Genomic DNA, 15,623 nt, shown 5'->3' on the forward strand with positions numbered 1-15,623 from the left:
CCCCTGGCAGTTCAGCTTTAACCAGCCTTAGCAGCAGGCCTCTCAGTAGAACAAAAAATGCAGGTTGGGGGGGCTAAACGAAGGTCCAACGCCTTGATCAGAGAGCAGCCATGCCCTGCAGGAATGCTTCCTGGCTACGCCTGCTGCTTCAGCCTAATATCTCACCTGGATACCAGCAGTCCAGGGGCTCTCCTGCAATTCCTGCTGTCTTTGGCCAGCCTAGTTGTGATCTCCTGAAAGAGAACTGGTCTGAAGCTGAGCCTGGAGTAACCTCTCTTCCAGAGTGAAGAAAGGGCAAAGGGGACTGATGCTTAGGGAAGGAGCAGGCAACCAGGATCAGTGCGGTCCTGTAGGCAACACAAGATGTTTTATATAGCCTCCGGGTATCTGTCAATATTTACAAGCTAAGCAATGCCCATTAATTAGTGGCTAAAATTATTAAATGGCAACAAAGGTGGAGTACGAGGTGCAGGCTAAAAACATAACAGGCTTTTATAAGGGGTGGCCTGTACACACTGCTCATACCACTTTGGAGCGCTGGCCCTGGGGAGCCATGAAACTGCATGAATGAGGCCAGGCACAAACCCTTCCCTCCATGGTATCTCAATGCAGGTTCCTTCCAGCAGTTTTCCCCATGCTGAGACCACCCTGATAGCAATATTTGCTCTGTTCCATGCGTGTTTACAGAGTCAGCATCAGCTGCTTGGGACTGCATAGCCACTACCAAGCCAAAGGCAGAGGCCCAGTGCTGCTGTGCACCAAGCAGAGCAGCAGCTGAGGTGACAGTGTCCGGCATAAAACCTGCAAAACCGATGCTAATCTGTCCCCTGTGATTTTCTGCTCTAAGGGCTTCATGCCCTTGAGAAGTGCAGCCCATGGTGCCAGGCTCCTAAAGCCTTCAGAAAGGTTTCCTGATCGAGATCAGTTTAGGCAGAGACTGAAACAAAGAGCATGGTGGTGATTTCATGCTGTGGATGGTGGATTTCCAGGCTTTTGTCGCCAAAAGCTGATGCTTAAATGGTGTTGCTCTTGAAGAAGAGTGTGCTGACTTTTCTCGTGTGCTGAATCCATGCTGGTTCCTTCAGCGCAGCCACAGAGGGCCCAAGGCCCAGGCCCACCTTTGTGGAAGCTCTCGCTTCACAACCTGGTGGGTCTATCGTGCATGGGCCATCAGCTAGACTTATGGTCGTGGAGGTGACAAGCCTGGGCTGTGTCACAGAGGATTTCATGTCACGGTGTCCCAACCAGAGGGTGTTTTCTCTCGTTTGGTCACTCCTGCCCCATGCAGAGGTGGGCGGGTGGTGAGACAGGGCTTTGATTCAGCATGGCCCCATGACAGAGGGACTCAGCAACCTCCTCTGGGGTGTCTTCAGGAGTGATGGGCCACATGTCCCTGACAGAGCTGCCCTCTTGAATTTTTAGGAAGCCAGCTCAGCCTCCCCACTGCACACAGAGGTGCAGAGCCAGCCGCGTTTGTGGCAAGGGCACGCTCCACCTTAGCGGGCAGGAGGGAGGTGAAAAAAGCCCAACGGGAAACCACCTGAATTTGCTGCACGGGTGCCAGGCGCAGAGCTTTAATCACTGCCCCACGGGCTTGGCAGGCGGGCCAAGCACAAGCAGCAGGCGTCTTGCATAAACAGTAGGAGGGAGAAGCTGGAGCTGCTTTGCTCCCCTGACCTTGGCTTCACTGAGAGGCTTCTTCCCCGGCTAGCGATGGGGGCTCACCCAAATGCACAGGGGCAGGAGGGCAAAGCCACCGAATCCCTTTTTTTTTTTAGTGGGATGGTCACACACTGCCCCACGGGGTCCTCTGCAGCCCCCCTGGGAGGGCAGCCGGGCTGGGTGGCGGGCTGCGGGACGGCTCGGGATTAGCTGGCACCAGGACGGGTTTGAATAACAGGAAGGTTTGTGTCTGCTGTGATTAAACACCGCCAGACCTTGAGTGTCTGCCGGCAGCCGGCTCGGCGTCGTCGCACCGCCGGCGTAGTTTCTCTTGCGGTTTTGTCGCCGTGCCGGGGGGGAGCTTGTGTGAGAGGCCCTGGAGACAGCTGAGTTTTTGTTCTGCCCCTTTTCATACAACTTATCAGCTCCGGGGCTCCCTTTTGTTTCCTGCCCGGGAACTGGGAGCTTTCCAAAACACGCTGCTGTGTGTTGTCTCTTCCACGGTGCCTTTCCAGGGGAGCAAGGACTTTTTTAGGGACCAGTCTGGACACCAGCTCCAACCTCTGAAGGGATTGGACCCATCCTCAGCCTAGTGAGCACAAAGGTGTTGGAGCAAACGTCTGCCTGGCAAGCCTTGCTTTCAGGTGGTCCAAAATGCCAAAATGGCACAGACAGTGCTGGCACGTCCCGTGGAGCTGTGCTCCTCCATCACAGTCTCCAGGAAAAGCTCTTTAAGCTCGGGTGAGGGTGGAGGGGTGGCATTCACCACAGCTTCTCCTTAGTGCAATGAACACTTGCTGCACAGCTGAGCTCCCCCCCCAAAACACAGCTCTTCTTCCACCCTCAGCGGGCAGGGTGGCAGTTCCTGGTGGTGGCGGTTTCTCCTTTAACGTAACGACGAGCACCATTTTGCACGAGCTGCCTGTGACTCACCCCTTCCCCACCAGCGAAAGGACCCGAAATAGCAAGGGAGGCCGAGATGAGTGCAGAAGGGCTCCCTGAAGGCAAAGTTCACAGGGTACAGAAGGACAGCAGAGGCAGGTGCCCGGCCCACGCACCTCCTCTGCCTGGGGCCCCGAGGCAGCAGGGTGAAGGGCCAGGCAGGAGCAGAAGGCTCGGTGGCCGCCAGGACGGGCCTCATGCAGACCTGACACCACATCTGTCTCCTTCCCCTGGCTCCATGGCCTGGAAACACAAGGAAGGGTTAAAAACACCCCCCACACCCTCCAATGTATCTGGCCCTGAACCATCCGATCAGCCAAAACACCGAGCAGATTAACCCCAATTAGGTGGAAATGTGTAAGCAAACAGTAAAGCGGAGTGATTAGCTGAGGGCCTTTGGGACAGGCTCCCCAGGAGCCTGGCATTGAGCACACCCCCCAGGGACCAGGGAGGCCCAGTAGCTCCCACTCTCAGCTTCACACTTCATCAGTTCCCGGGCAGTGCTTGGGGCCCTTTCTGTGCTCTCCTGCAGCTGCCGGCCTCAGATCAGATCCTATCTGCCCTTGCTTCAGACATTGCCCTCTTCCTCCCCTCTTCTTCTCATCATTTCCAGCCCCCGCAGCCCTCCTCCATCTCTCTCTGCCTTACTCCACGTGCCTTCCCAGGAGCTTCTGGATTCCTGGGCTTTGCAGGGTGAAGGGTCCCTAATTATGGGAAAATTTACCTCTTTCCCTATCCCTTTCATCACACTCATCCTTCCTCCCGCTTCTTTCACCTGGTTGTCCCAAACACAGCAACATCATCACCTGCGTGAACCTTGGAACCCTCTGAAGGCTGGAAAGCAAATATGGGGAGTTTGCCCAGCTCTAATAACAGCAGCAATAGCTTCTCACATTTCTACGGTTCCTTTCACTTTAAAAGGCCCCAAATTTCCTGCAGGGTACACATAAAATCTCCCTCAGCCTCCGGGAGGCTCGCGCTGCTGTCAGGCAAACAGCCAGTTCAAACAGTCAAGAGAGGAGACTGGATCAGGAGGCAGATACCGAAAACCTCCTCTCGAGCGAAATGCCATGGGAACTTTCCTACTACGGCTGGAAAAAGCCGTGCTTCCTCAGCAGCACGAGACTCGGGTCCCTGCGCCATGGAAAGTCGGTGTCACCCTGCTGGGGGGTGTGCCTGGCTGGCACCCTGAGGTGCAGCGTGCTCGCCAAGCTGGGTGATTCACAAGAGGCACAAAGGCAAGGTGGAGAGGGAGGGATCCTTTGGAAACCATCAGCCACGAGGCATGGGAAACCTCTTGCCACGCAGATCGGCTCGGCTCCTCCCCGTGGTGCTGTGCAGAGGTTGAATGGCCAGCAGAATAGCGACACAGGGGGGTTAAATGTTAAAAGAAAAAAGAAAAAAGAAAAAAAGAAAGGAAAGGATTCTTGACACCATGTCATCTATATGGGCTTGAACCCACAGCTGTCTGAAATCACGGTTAAAAATAGGCATCGGCTGTAAGGGCTGAGAGCCGCCGTAGGGGAGTGAGTCCCAAGGTGAATTATGAAATCGAACACGCGTTCTCTCTGTAACAAGTTTGTTTTCTTTTGAGGGTTATTTACCTTGGTCTTCATACCTGCCTGACACAGTATGCTGCTCTCGGATTTCATGGCGAGGCGGACCTGGGCTGGATCAGGAGCCAGCAAGGAGCAGACAGAGTGTCATTACAGAGGATGCAGAGCTCCTCACGGAGCTCCTCAGCCAGAGCACCAGCCAAAGGAGTTTATACATGTAAAAGGTGGTGAGGATATGGTCGTTTTATGTCCATCCAAAGCCCAAAGTCTGCATTACCCACCCATATAAATCTGATCTGGCTGAGGTGCTGCGCTTCGGTCAAACTGCCCATTCATGAGGACTGTGTGGTGTTTGTGCTGGCTTGGCCCCAAGTACAGGACAGGCAGCGTCTGACCCAGAAAAAAAAAAAAAAAAAAAAAAAAGAGCAGCACAGCTGTAAAGCCTGGCTGTGCCGAATTGCTCTCTCCAAAATTCACAAGCGATTTTGAACCAACAAGTTTGTACTCATCTGCCCTTCGTGTTGCATGGCTGGGGTGCGTTTGATCTGATGTCAGGAGCCCGGCAGTGGGGTTTACCACATTGTCAAGCTACAACCTGAGTCAGCTGGGAAGCATCTCTCTTCCCTCCCTGCTGTCCCGGTGCCCGAACCCAGAGCCCTGGGAGGGAAAGAGGTTTAACAGAGACCTGGATCTGTTCTCCACTGAGGCTATTTTCACCTGGAAATATGAAAGTCTGACAGGAAAGAAAACTTAGCATGAAGATGAACACCCTCAGGATCTGCTGGGTAAGGTCAATTTTGGTCACAGATAGATTTTGGTCAAGGCAGGGTGCTCACCACCTCCTCTGGAAGCAGCCAGATAGCTGAGGTTTGTCTGAGCCTCCCTTCTTCCTTGTGGGTTTCAGGGCATTTTTGCAATCAGATGCCTGAACTCACTGACACTGTTAACCCCCAGTATTGTTACTGGCACCAAGAGACTGGTGTTGGTGTCAGCAGGGTCCCTTTTTATGCCGTCATGAGGTAGTTGCTTCCATTTCACCGATGAGGTTGTGTGAAAGCCCCAGATTACTACGAAATCATGAGGAGGTCAGCGTCTCTTCCTCTCTGTGCATCATCCTCCTGTTAGCCCCTCACATGAAGCTTGCCACTCACACTGCTACATGCACATGGTTGCTGGATCCTCACTGAACACACCTCCCAAAAACACCCCCTCATTGTAAGGAGCAACCATGCTATAACCAAATATTCCGGACTTAGCAGAACTTTTCTGCCACATAACCCTTAAAAGCTACCTTGTCTTCACCCAAATCAGTGGGATATTAGCACCTGAGCACTCAGGCAACATCTGGTTGTTTACATACCTGACCAGAGATGTCTTACAGCTACAGCTGTCTAAATACCCTTGCCTGACCACCTTGCAGGCCTGAATGGGCTTGTCCCAGTACTTAGGCAGAGCACAGCAATGCTGTTTCTCCCAGGGCATTGGTGGGGCCTGACCCCCAGCAGCCATGCCCTACAGGCCCTGGATGTCCTCCAGCAGCAGCGTGGGAAGGGTGCAGCAGCCCTCAGGGACAGCAGTTGCACCCTCTGCTCAGAAAGGCAGAGGGAAGCAGGTATTTTGCCCAAGGTTTTATGGAAACGAGCTGAATTGCCCACAGCCCCAGGGAGCAGCTTAGGATGTGCCTTCTGGGGCCATAAATGCATGAAGATGCATTGAAGATGTTCTTTTTCCAGCTGCCTGTTCCTGACACCCAGTGGGACATCTCCGGTGCACCCTGGATGGTTGTGGTGCAGGCGGAGGCTGCTGAACACCCCAAAGCCCGTATCTCCTTTCTTGTCAGGAAGACGAGTCTGAACAGGCTTATTCATTGCTTTTCTTCATTCTAAAGCACTTGGGAGCCGACAGCTTTTGCTATAAATGGCAGGTTTTTGCTGTTCTCTGGGGAAAACAGTGTTACCCTTCACCTAGGAGCACAGAGCTAGCCAAACCGCAGGTCCTCCTTCCTCTGTACCCGCATCATCCCCAGCTTCCCAGTGCCCTGAGCTTCCCATCCCCAGCCAAGGCTGTGCACTGGGGAATGCAGGAGAAGGGGGTTCTCAGCAGAAGATCGAATCTCAAAACACAGCATTTGCACTCATTAGGAGGCAGTAAAGAAACGAAGCAGGCAGGACAATTAGAGATAAGGGCAGGCAACACGCTGTTCCCATGCTGATGTCCTGCCCGCTGGTAAAAGTGGGGGGCGCAGCCCGATGCATTCTTGACATTTTGTTCTCCCAACTGATGCCAGCTCAGCTCTTATCAGATATCTCCACGGCCAATGATTTTTCACGGTGGATAACACCACCAAACTGCATAGGAAAAAATCATAAACCTCTGTCCTAGGCAGCTAAGCAGAATGTTCCCATCCCGGCCTTCATATGGGGGTAGTTGTGGCTTTACCTTTTCCACCCTTCCTCACTTAACCTCTTCTCTGCCATACACATTTATGGCTCTGACCCATCCTGAGTTGCATGAAGGTGAGGAATATCCAGCTGCATCCCTCCTCTGACCTCCTGGTCCAGTCTGATCTCCTCTGTCCCGAGCAACCCAGGCTCACCCCCTTTTTTTTTAACATTGATCACATTTCTTGATCGCTCCTCGCTGGTAAAGCCAACCAGTTCAGATTTAACAGGGTGTGTGCCTGTCCTGGGGTGTCTCCTTGCAGCAAATGGAGCTGCCTCCATCGGGAATCTGCCCTTGCACGCACCAGCCCGACCTCCCAGTAGAAGTGGCACCTGAAGCTCCCTCTGGAGCTGATTTTGGCTGAATCTCAAGGATGCTTTCGCTGTTGCTCTTCCTTTATACTGAACTACACGAAACTGGGCTTGGTGTCCCCACGCCATGTGAGGGAGACACCCTCCTTGTTCGGCTCAGAGTCCAACTCTCTGTTAAAGCAATATTTGGGAAGCTCAGTTACATGTGCTGAAGCCAGGGATGCAATCCCATTGTGTCCCTTTAGGTTCTGTGTGCCGGGATGAGAAAGGTTTCCAGTGAGTTATCACACGTGGTGAGAAAAGCACACCCTTGCCTAGGGTGACACACAATAGCACTATTCCAGCAAGGTGCTGCTCTGCCCTCTACCCTCAGCTTGTGCTCGGGAGGGTTTTTCAGGCCCTCACAGATGAGGCAATAAGGAGCGTGTTAATTTTGGCCAGGCAGCACTGGCCTCAACCCACCCCAGGCTTACTTTTCAGATCAAAGTGGGAGAACAACAGCAGAGTTCACTAGCTCGGGGCACAGCAACGAAGAGCCAGGACAATCCACCTGGAGAGCGATGCCTGAGAGCTGCTGCAGCACCCACTGCTGTTGTTCAGACTCGCAGGACTCCTCCGGGGCACCTGCAATTGCTGCCAGGAGCAGGCATTTTCCTCAGCTGGGTGTTTCACCATCCCTGCAGTGCTCAGGGATGTGGTTCTGCCATAGCACTTCCCTGCTCCCTCACCTCAGATCCTGGGGCGGCTGCTTTTGTTTTCTCTTCCTTGTCTCTCAGCACTTGCTTCAAATCCCCAGTGCCTCTGGCAGCAGGGTCTTTCTCTTCGGGTTTCTCTTGAAGGTAACGTCAGCAGGTAGAAACATACTCTTTGTTAGGTGCTCTACTGTAACATACATAGATATCGTCACATATCCATGCCTGCGAGTGTATCCTGTAAATATATACCTACATATACAAATATCCGTGCACACACAGACATCTATATCTCTCTCTATTATCCGCATGTATATTTACACACCCTACACCACACCACCACATTACTAGTTGCTCAGCAGTGCTTTGAGCATGTCGCTGGGATAGCAGGATAACCCTGAGATTAATTATTTCAGCAGACCAGCAGACATGGTGGGTTAAACAGGCAAGTTTCTGGGCCAGTTTAGGCCCTTCTTTGGATCTTGGCCCACACACCGAGCTCTGCAGCTCCTAACTCCTGCTCTAGGTCCCTTTCTTGCAGTGCTGTGGATTCCCGGCCCTACAAACAGATTTGGGATCCTATTTGCTGGGCCGTAGCCACTTTTTGGAGGGGATGCGCTGTGTCGCTTGGCACAGCTGGGGTTAGTTCTGGCTCTCCAGCCGCCCGTCTTGTTTTCGGTTCCAGCTGTGGGCTGGTCTCCTCTAAAGGAGCTGGCTGCACTCCCCTTTTCCTTCCTCCTCCCCTAAAACTACCAAACCCATCAAGTACACCCGAGCCAGCCGCTGTAAGCCCAGAGGCTGCTTCACGAGGACGTTTTGTTTCCTCACACCTGGTCCAGGCACAGAGGGAAACAGGCTGTGAACTCCCTCTGCTGCTTCCCACCTGTGAACCCACCTCCACAACCCAGGCGCTAATCTGTATGGCAAGGGTGTCTCTACCCACGGCCCATCTCCAGCGCTTTGGATGAGAGTCAGCCAGGACTGTCCTGATTTTACAGGAGTATGTAGCAATGGGAAGCAGTTAAGCAGGTGGCTTGTGGATGGAGACAAAATCTAGCCAGACCGCATGCCTCCCTCCTGGCTAGATATACACGGAGGGTACGTGCATCTCTCCCGGGACAGCTGCTGTGCACAAAGCTCCCGGCTGGCTCTTCCCTGCGGGTTATCTAATGACAAGGCAAGGTCATCAACCAGCAGCTAAGGTGCACGTAGAGGAGACCAGCAGGGACTGGCTGCCTCCTCTCTCCTGGCCCCAGAGGAAATTTGCTGAAGATCTCCTCCTTGGAGATCTTCAGAAGCCACCTGGACATGGTCCTGGGCAAGGTGCCCTAGGTGGCCCTGCTCCAGCAGAGGGTTGGACCAGTTGACCCCCAGAGGTCCCTGCCAACCTCGGCCACACTGTGGTTTGGGTGCATGCAATGCTGCTGGTGCACACTGGCACTAATTTCGATGATTAATATTGTTTGTTTTCTCGGAGGGCAGCGCTGGTAAAAACACTCCATCTCCCCAGCAATATAAATTCGCAGCTGCTTCCTCCCAAACAGGAGGCGAATGGGAGAGAGATGAGTGAAAGCCTGTGCGCGTTCATGGTGCTCAAGCTGCAGAGAAAAAGAGAGAGGAAATGAGCCTCAGTGCGAAAGAGAGGAAGTGGAAGAAAAACAACACAAAGCAAACGCTGCGTCCATTGAACGGGACCTGAATTGGCGTCTTGGCTGCCGGTTCGACTAACTTATGGTATCACTAAATCCCATTCTCCGCGTGGGGAGAGAAGCCCTGCAACTGTGCATTGTCAGCGTGGCGGAAGAAAAAAAGGCAGCTGATGCTGGTCAGGGCAGGATTGCTCGCGGGCTCACAGACGGGGCATTGTTCCCAGCACAGCGACAAAGGGCTCCCTTCTTTCCTCTACCTCAGTCAAGTTGCTCATGGATGTGTAGGAACAGTGCATCTTTTAGGACCGCATCGGCTATGGGTAGTAGGATGCCTTGGCTGGCTCCCATCGGGACCCCTGATGCCTCATAGCCCTTGGGAAGGGGCAGGCAGGGTGGTTCAGCTCTCTGGTTACCCTCAGCACATCCTAAATTCATCCTAAATTCCCAGCAGGTAGGGGAATGGGAGTGGTGGTGATGAGTGGGATTACGACAGCCGCACTTCCAACTCCCTTTAGCGTGTTAGCATAAGGACTTCACCTTCGTTACATTTCTCACATTCTTGGTACGGAGGGAGGAACTTGCAGAGAGGCATGCAGAGACACAAAATAGGGTCCGTGCCGTGATGCACACAGGTCCTGATGAGACAGATTCAGAAGCAAAAACACAGAGCCCCACATGCCAGAAAAAGGATCTTGCATGGTCACACAGCATAGTGCAGGAAGATAAGGACAGACAGACAGAAAGATATCCTCAAGTGTGCTACAAGAAATCTGTCATTGTCCATAAGGGTGTCTGACAAAAGAAGCACAGTACATTAGATTTGAAGTTGATGCTTCAGTATCTCCCTTTCAGAAGATAGGGAAATCGTTTTTTAACCAGTGAGAGCAGCAAACAGCAGTGTATGGAGGAGGCAACAGCGTAGGTGCCGCAGCCTCCTCTGCAGTTTTGAACCATGCAAAGCACTCAGTGGGAACACCACACACTGGCGATAGTGCCTGCACACAGTCCAGATGAAGTGAGACCAAATCTCTCCTTGGAAGCTGTGTCTCCAGGCTGCATTCACGCGTAGCAGCCAAACTGCAAGGAGTGGCCACCCTTGCATGAAATATGAACGTCGCTGGATGGAGGTAAAACAGGCGGAGCTGACCACATCATTCGAAGCAGGGGACACATGACTGATGTTCTCCTCTCCCTTTAGCTCTCCCAGGAGCTATTTTTCCCCATTTGGGCTGTGCCTGAGGCCAGGCAGGACAGCTCACATGAAGCCTAGCAGGCACACACATGTGAGGACAGACCTGCCTCTGTCTTGGGGCCTTCACGAGCAGCCCAGGAACACAGCTCAGCCTCTCCTCTGGGGTTTGGGTCCTGGATCTCTGTTATTTTTAGAGCAGGGATGGGCCAGCTGATTCCACGTGTACGCAGGGTAAGAAAAATGAAAAGGGAAGATGAAAGATGTTTTGCGGTGGAAGACATCTTGCTAACCCATATGTATTTATTTCCCTTACCTCTTGGGCTTCTGCCCAGAGCCTCATGAGGAGCAGTGGCAACATGTCTGCTTGTATCAGAGAGTGCAAAACTTTGAAGGCAGTGCCAAACATGCATTTTGGGGAGGTCACCAGAGAAGTTTCTCCTTCAAGAAGTTTCTTCTAGCTATTAGCAGCCAGCCATGCAGCCAGATCCCTGGAACCATGAGAAGAGGGTTTGTATTTTGTAGCTCAGGTTAATTCGGGCAAAACCACTTCCACTGAATCTATGGCATTTGGGCAGACTGACCTTCTGCAGCTGGAGTTAGGAGTGGCCAGCAGCATGGTTTAGCTAACTTCCCACAACAGAGCAGAGGGACAGCTTATTCCATGTTGGTCGAGGGAGGGAGAAAGTTTGGCTCCGGAGCTGTTTTTTATGGCTTGCATTTGAAAACAGCTTACAAGCGGTGAGAAGGAAGCCTCCATGTTATTACAGTTAAAATCACCTCTGAGTATCTGGCCTCTATTTTAAGTCGGTGATGCATATATGTTCGCATGCCAGTACTCTCCAGTCTTTTAGCTCAAATAGCAGTTCTGTTTCGCCGGGATTTACCCACCTGATGTATTAATAGGCAGCAATCATATGCCCTCTTAACATTCATATTGCTAGGCTAAAAAAAGCAAAGACCGTTAGACTCCTACCATCACCTCTTTCTTTTTTCCAGATCACTCTACTGCTGGTCCTTGCCCTTGGTACGTTTTTCTCACTCCTTTTCCAGCTCTGGAAGCTACCTCTGTCCTCCTCAGTACTGGCAGTGCCTCCCTGTTTTGTCTCTTCAGCAAACATCTACGTTTCTTTCTCCAAGGTCATTACTGGAGATATGAATTTGACTGGTGCCAAAAACAGCCCCGAAGGAATGTCATCAGTAATTGCCTCCTGCTCTATGTTTCAGTGTCTCTTTATCAAGTAATTCCTTGCCCACTTTCTAATTCAGCTGTGAATCCCTGTACTCCCCTGCTTTCATGTCTTACTAACCACCCTTGTGAAACACAAGTGCATTTAATACTCCACATAACCGATGTCTTAAAATGAGTTTTCTCTCCTCCAACATAAAGATAATCCAAACCACCCCACATTTCATTTAACCAGCTTGAATTTTCTCCCATTCTCCGTACATGGCATGTTGTTATTTACAGACCCGAGATCTCAGAACAACTTCATCATGTTTAATTGCTCCTACTTTGTTTGGGAATAAAAAGAGAAGCTGTTCTGAGATCTCAGGTCTGTAAATAACAGCATGCCTTTTTTGTTTCATTACTTAAATTTAGGTAAAATAGTTGGCACTGTTCAACTGTGTGGTCCTTATCCACACTTCAGTCTAACAGGTTGATTGAACATCCTTGGTTTTGGATTTGTTGCTACTTGATGAAGTCATTTTTTTCAGATCTCTGGGAACCTCCTGATCTGAATAAACCTTGCAAGTTTTGTCTTAACTTCTGATGGAATTGTTTCTATTTCCAAGTAGTTTTAGCTGTTGCTTACAATCCCTTTCTTCCACATCATTTTCCCTGCAAAATGAGGCAAAGTGTTGTGTTTCTGAGGCAAGCCTTGATCTTAGCCTCACTGCACAGAGGTCTGGTCTCTTTCCTTGATCCTCTTACCCTTGCAAAGAACTTCTTTCAGCAGCTTATGATTTTCCTTGCCAGGTCTCTCTCTCCTTGATTTCCTCTGACTGACAGGTCTTTTCGCCTAAACTTTGTGACCTGTACAATGTATTTGTTCTTGCTGACCGCTCTCATCTTTCACTGAGGAAGTTTTATCAGCAGAGAGAGGCATGTTTTCCAAGTAAGTGCTCTCCATCTACTTCCTTTCTGAAGAAAGCAAGTTAGCTCTTGCAATGCTGAGCCTGAAAGTCTTCCACATACAAGTACTTGAGACTTTTAGCTCAGATTGCTTCATCGCCTCAGCCCCGTAGCTTCTGTGACGATTCCCGTTTCACAGTTGGAAAAAACCTTCACTGTGGTCCCATGATATTTACTCTTCCATTTAATTTAAACAGAATCAGCCTGTGCCCAGTCAAGGTTAAAAGTTATCTTCTGCCACATTGTTCTGTAATGTCTCACTGGTTACCAAGAGCAGGTCAAACACAACAGCAGCTCTGATTATCTTGCTGCCTCTTTGGTGCGGAAATATATCAGCCAGTGCAGGAATACCAGGGTCCAGCCTATGCTAGTAGCAATTATTCTCCCCACAGGGAAGTTAAAACCAGTAGTAATGACAATCTTGACACCATGTCTCACTATTTCCAATGAATACTGGGTCTGTCGTCTTGGACAGAGCTCCTTGCTGCAATGAGTATTATGTCCTTCCTCTTACATGTTCCTTCATTCATCACTTTGTCTTAAAGCTCATTCTCCTCCTTCAACTACGCATCAAAAGCAGGCGTGGAAAATACACAAGTCCCAGACAAAAAGCCCACATAAACTCCCAAGTCTCTTAAGTGAGAATCTGGCCATCATTTGTCCCAACATGAAGGGTGCCACTGGATTAGTCTCTCTCTCTGTCAGGCTCCTTTTCAGTTCCAGATTCCCTTTGTAACAGGGCAATTATTCCTCTTAAAGAGTCCCCAGTCACACAGACCTGTTCGCCCTAGTGCTCCTTGGGGTCTCTGGCTCCATTCTGTCCATTCCCCCATCCCTTTGCAGCTCCTCCTGCAGCCTCTCCTCCTTAGCAGCTCCTGGATGTCATCCTCATGTTTCCCTGGGCTCTGACTTTGAGTTGTTCCCACCTCCTCTTTTCCTTCGCTGATGGGTTTAGTTTTTCATTCCTGCTTGTTGCTTTTCCTCCCCATTCCCAGTCTTAAAGCCTTTTCTTGAATTTCAGGTTACGTAGTAGCAGGGAAGAACTTGCTAACATGCCTGATGAACTCTGCTCTGGTGTCTGCTCAGCAGGCAGAGTAGGGATGACCCAAGCATTTCCACCTCTATGCTGCAATTAGGGAAGGGAGACGGGGATGGGAGAGTAGGATCCCTGCTGCAGTGGGATTTCCACATCTCCAGATGACCTAGAATGAAGTAAAATCACCTCAACCAGGCATGTGCAAGTAAGTGAAACTTATTTTGTGCTTCTGAATGTGTCAAACCTCCTGCTCCCCTCTGCAATGCCTGAATCCCAGTCCTCCCCACAGCTCCCCTGCCTCTTTCCCTCGGGTGCCGTGCTTTCCACCACAGTGCCACTGAGCAGCATTGCTCACGTGGAGCACGTTTGCTTCCTCGATGAAGTTTCCATCCCAGAGATGATGCTTCCACTTGCTGCCTGAGGAACAACCTGCCCCAGCACAGCAAAGCCTGGCGGCAGCATCACAAGACCGTGTCCCCTCGCCTCCCGCCAGCCTTGCCCAAGGTCACGCCGCGTGGCAGCGACAGGAATAGAGCTTGCGAATGCCACCTCCTTATCCCGCTTGTCCCAGGGCCAAGCCCCTGGGAAAAAGAAATATCCGGCCAAGTGCAGTGGCAGTGCCCGGGTGTTATTGTGGAGCTGAAGAACAGGTTAACACTCCTGCAGAAAGCCCAGCAGTGCACACAATAGGCAGCGCAAGGTGCCAGCTCCGGAGGCTGGGGGCCTGGGGACAGGTTGTGCCGGGAACGCGCTGGGGCCCCATCCAGCTGCGCCGGCACTCCCTCCCTTGCTGTGGGACTGCCAGTTCCTCCCCAGGAAAAGAGCAACGCCCCGCTGACAGCGCTGGCAGGAAGGCCAGGATTTAGGGACAATGCCCAGGCAGGGTGATCAGGCCATTCAGCAGTGCACCAGCCAAGGGGGGAGCTGTGCATGCACCACTGTGCACACCTGCTCTCTGGGTTTGCTTTGTGCTTGCTTTTTGCATAGACCTGCATGCCCGGGATGTTTTCCCCGGGGCAGGCTACATGCAAAGGAGCAGCAGGGCAGGTTTCACCCCATCTGCTTCCCTAGAGGCATGCCTTGAATTGGGGCCATCACTGAGCCATAGGGACAGCCACCAGCAAGGCCCTCTAGAGCTTGAGGGATTCGCGCACCCAACCGCTAAGGAGTAAAATGCACTGCTTCGCCTCGCTGGAAAAGGTCATGCATCACAGGCTAATGAGAAATGAGCCTGGACAATTAATCAATACACAATCTCCTCCGCTAATCATATTGATGGAAGATGAGCTCCATCCCCCAGGAAGGGCAAAGGCCATTGAGCTAAACCATTTAGCGGCATTTATTTATATCCTCGGTGGTTCGATAATTTGAATCTTGCCTGATAGCATCAAGTCCCCAGGGGCTAAGCGATATTGTCCCTCTGGGAAAACAAAACAAAACAAAAACAAAAACAAACAAACAAAAATCCCAACCAACACAACCAAAAAAAATAAAGATAAATACACATACACACAGAGACAAACAAAAAATGCTTAAACACGTATATCTAAAAAGAAAAACAGCCTTTGGATGGAACTGAATACCTTAATGCATAGGGAATGCTTATGCAAATGCACTCCCTTTCCCTAAATTTTCAACCACATGCATGTGTGCATGAGGAATTTCTGAGACATTGCATACAAATGGTTCAAAACTATAATTTTCTAAGGGAAACGTTCGAGAAAATATTGGCAAGGTCCCAGGGCATACCTTGCTCTTGGTTGCAGCAGAATGCCCTGTTTTAGAAGCCTACCATGAAGTGCTAAGAGAGAATTTGCCTCTCGGTCATTCATCCCCAAGCCACACCTTTCCTCCTGCATGTAGAAACCACCTTGCGACAAAGCAGGCCCTGTAGGTAAGGTGAGTTCACGCTTGTGTAATTAAAGCCCGTGTCGTAACACACACGCACCGAGGGACAACGATGATGTCAAGGCACAGCTGTTTTGGCCACACAGCTGGCCTCCTGGC

The 15,623-nt window shown here is 51.2% G+C and overlaps 1 long non-coding RNA gene across 2 annotated transcripts; it reads right to left on the reverse strand.

The window, feature by feature from the left end:
• Window positions 1-4,605: 4,605 nt before the first annotated feature.
• Window positions 4,606-13,807, reverse strand: LOC311425161. 2 transcript variants are annotated; one of them, XR_014686244.1, is made up of 3 exons: window positions 12,326-13,807; window positions 10,760-10,934; window positions 4,606-7,795 (listed from the first exon to the last, which is right to left on the reverse strand). It is a non-coding gene; the product is annotated as an uncharacterized lncRNA (long non-coding RNA). The 2 variants fall into 2 exon arrangements; XR_014686245.1 differs by lacking the exon at window positions 12,326-13,807 and adding an exon at window positions 11,028-11,816.
• Window positions 13,808-15,623: the final 1,816 nt, after the last annotated feature.

Source organism: Aythya ferina (genome assembly GCF_964211825.1).
Source record: "Aythya ferina genome assembly, chromosome: 1".
NCBI lineage: Eukaryota > Metazoa > Chordata > Aves > Anseriformes > Anatidae > Aythya > Aythya ferina.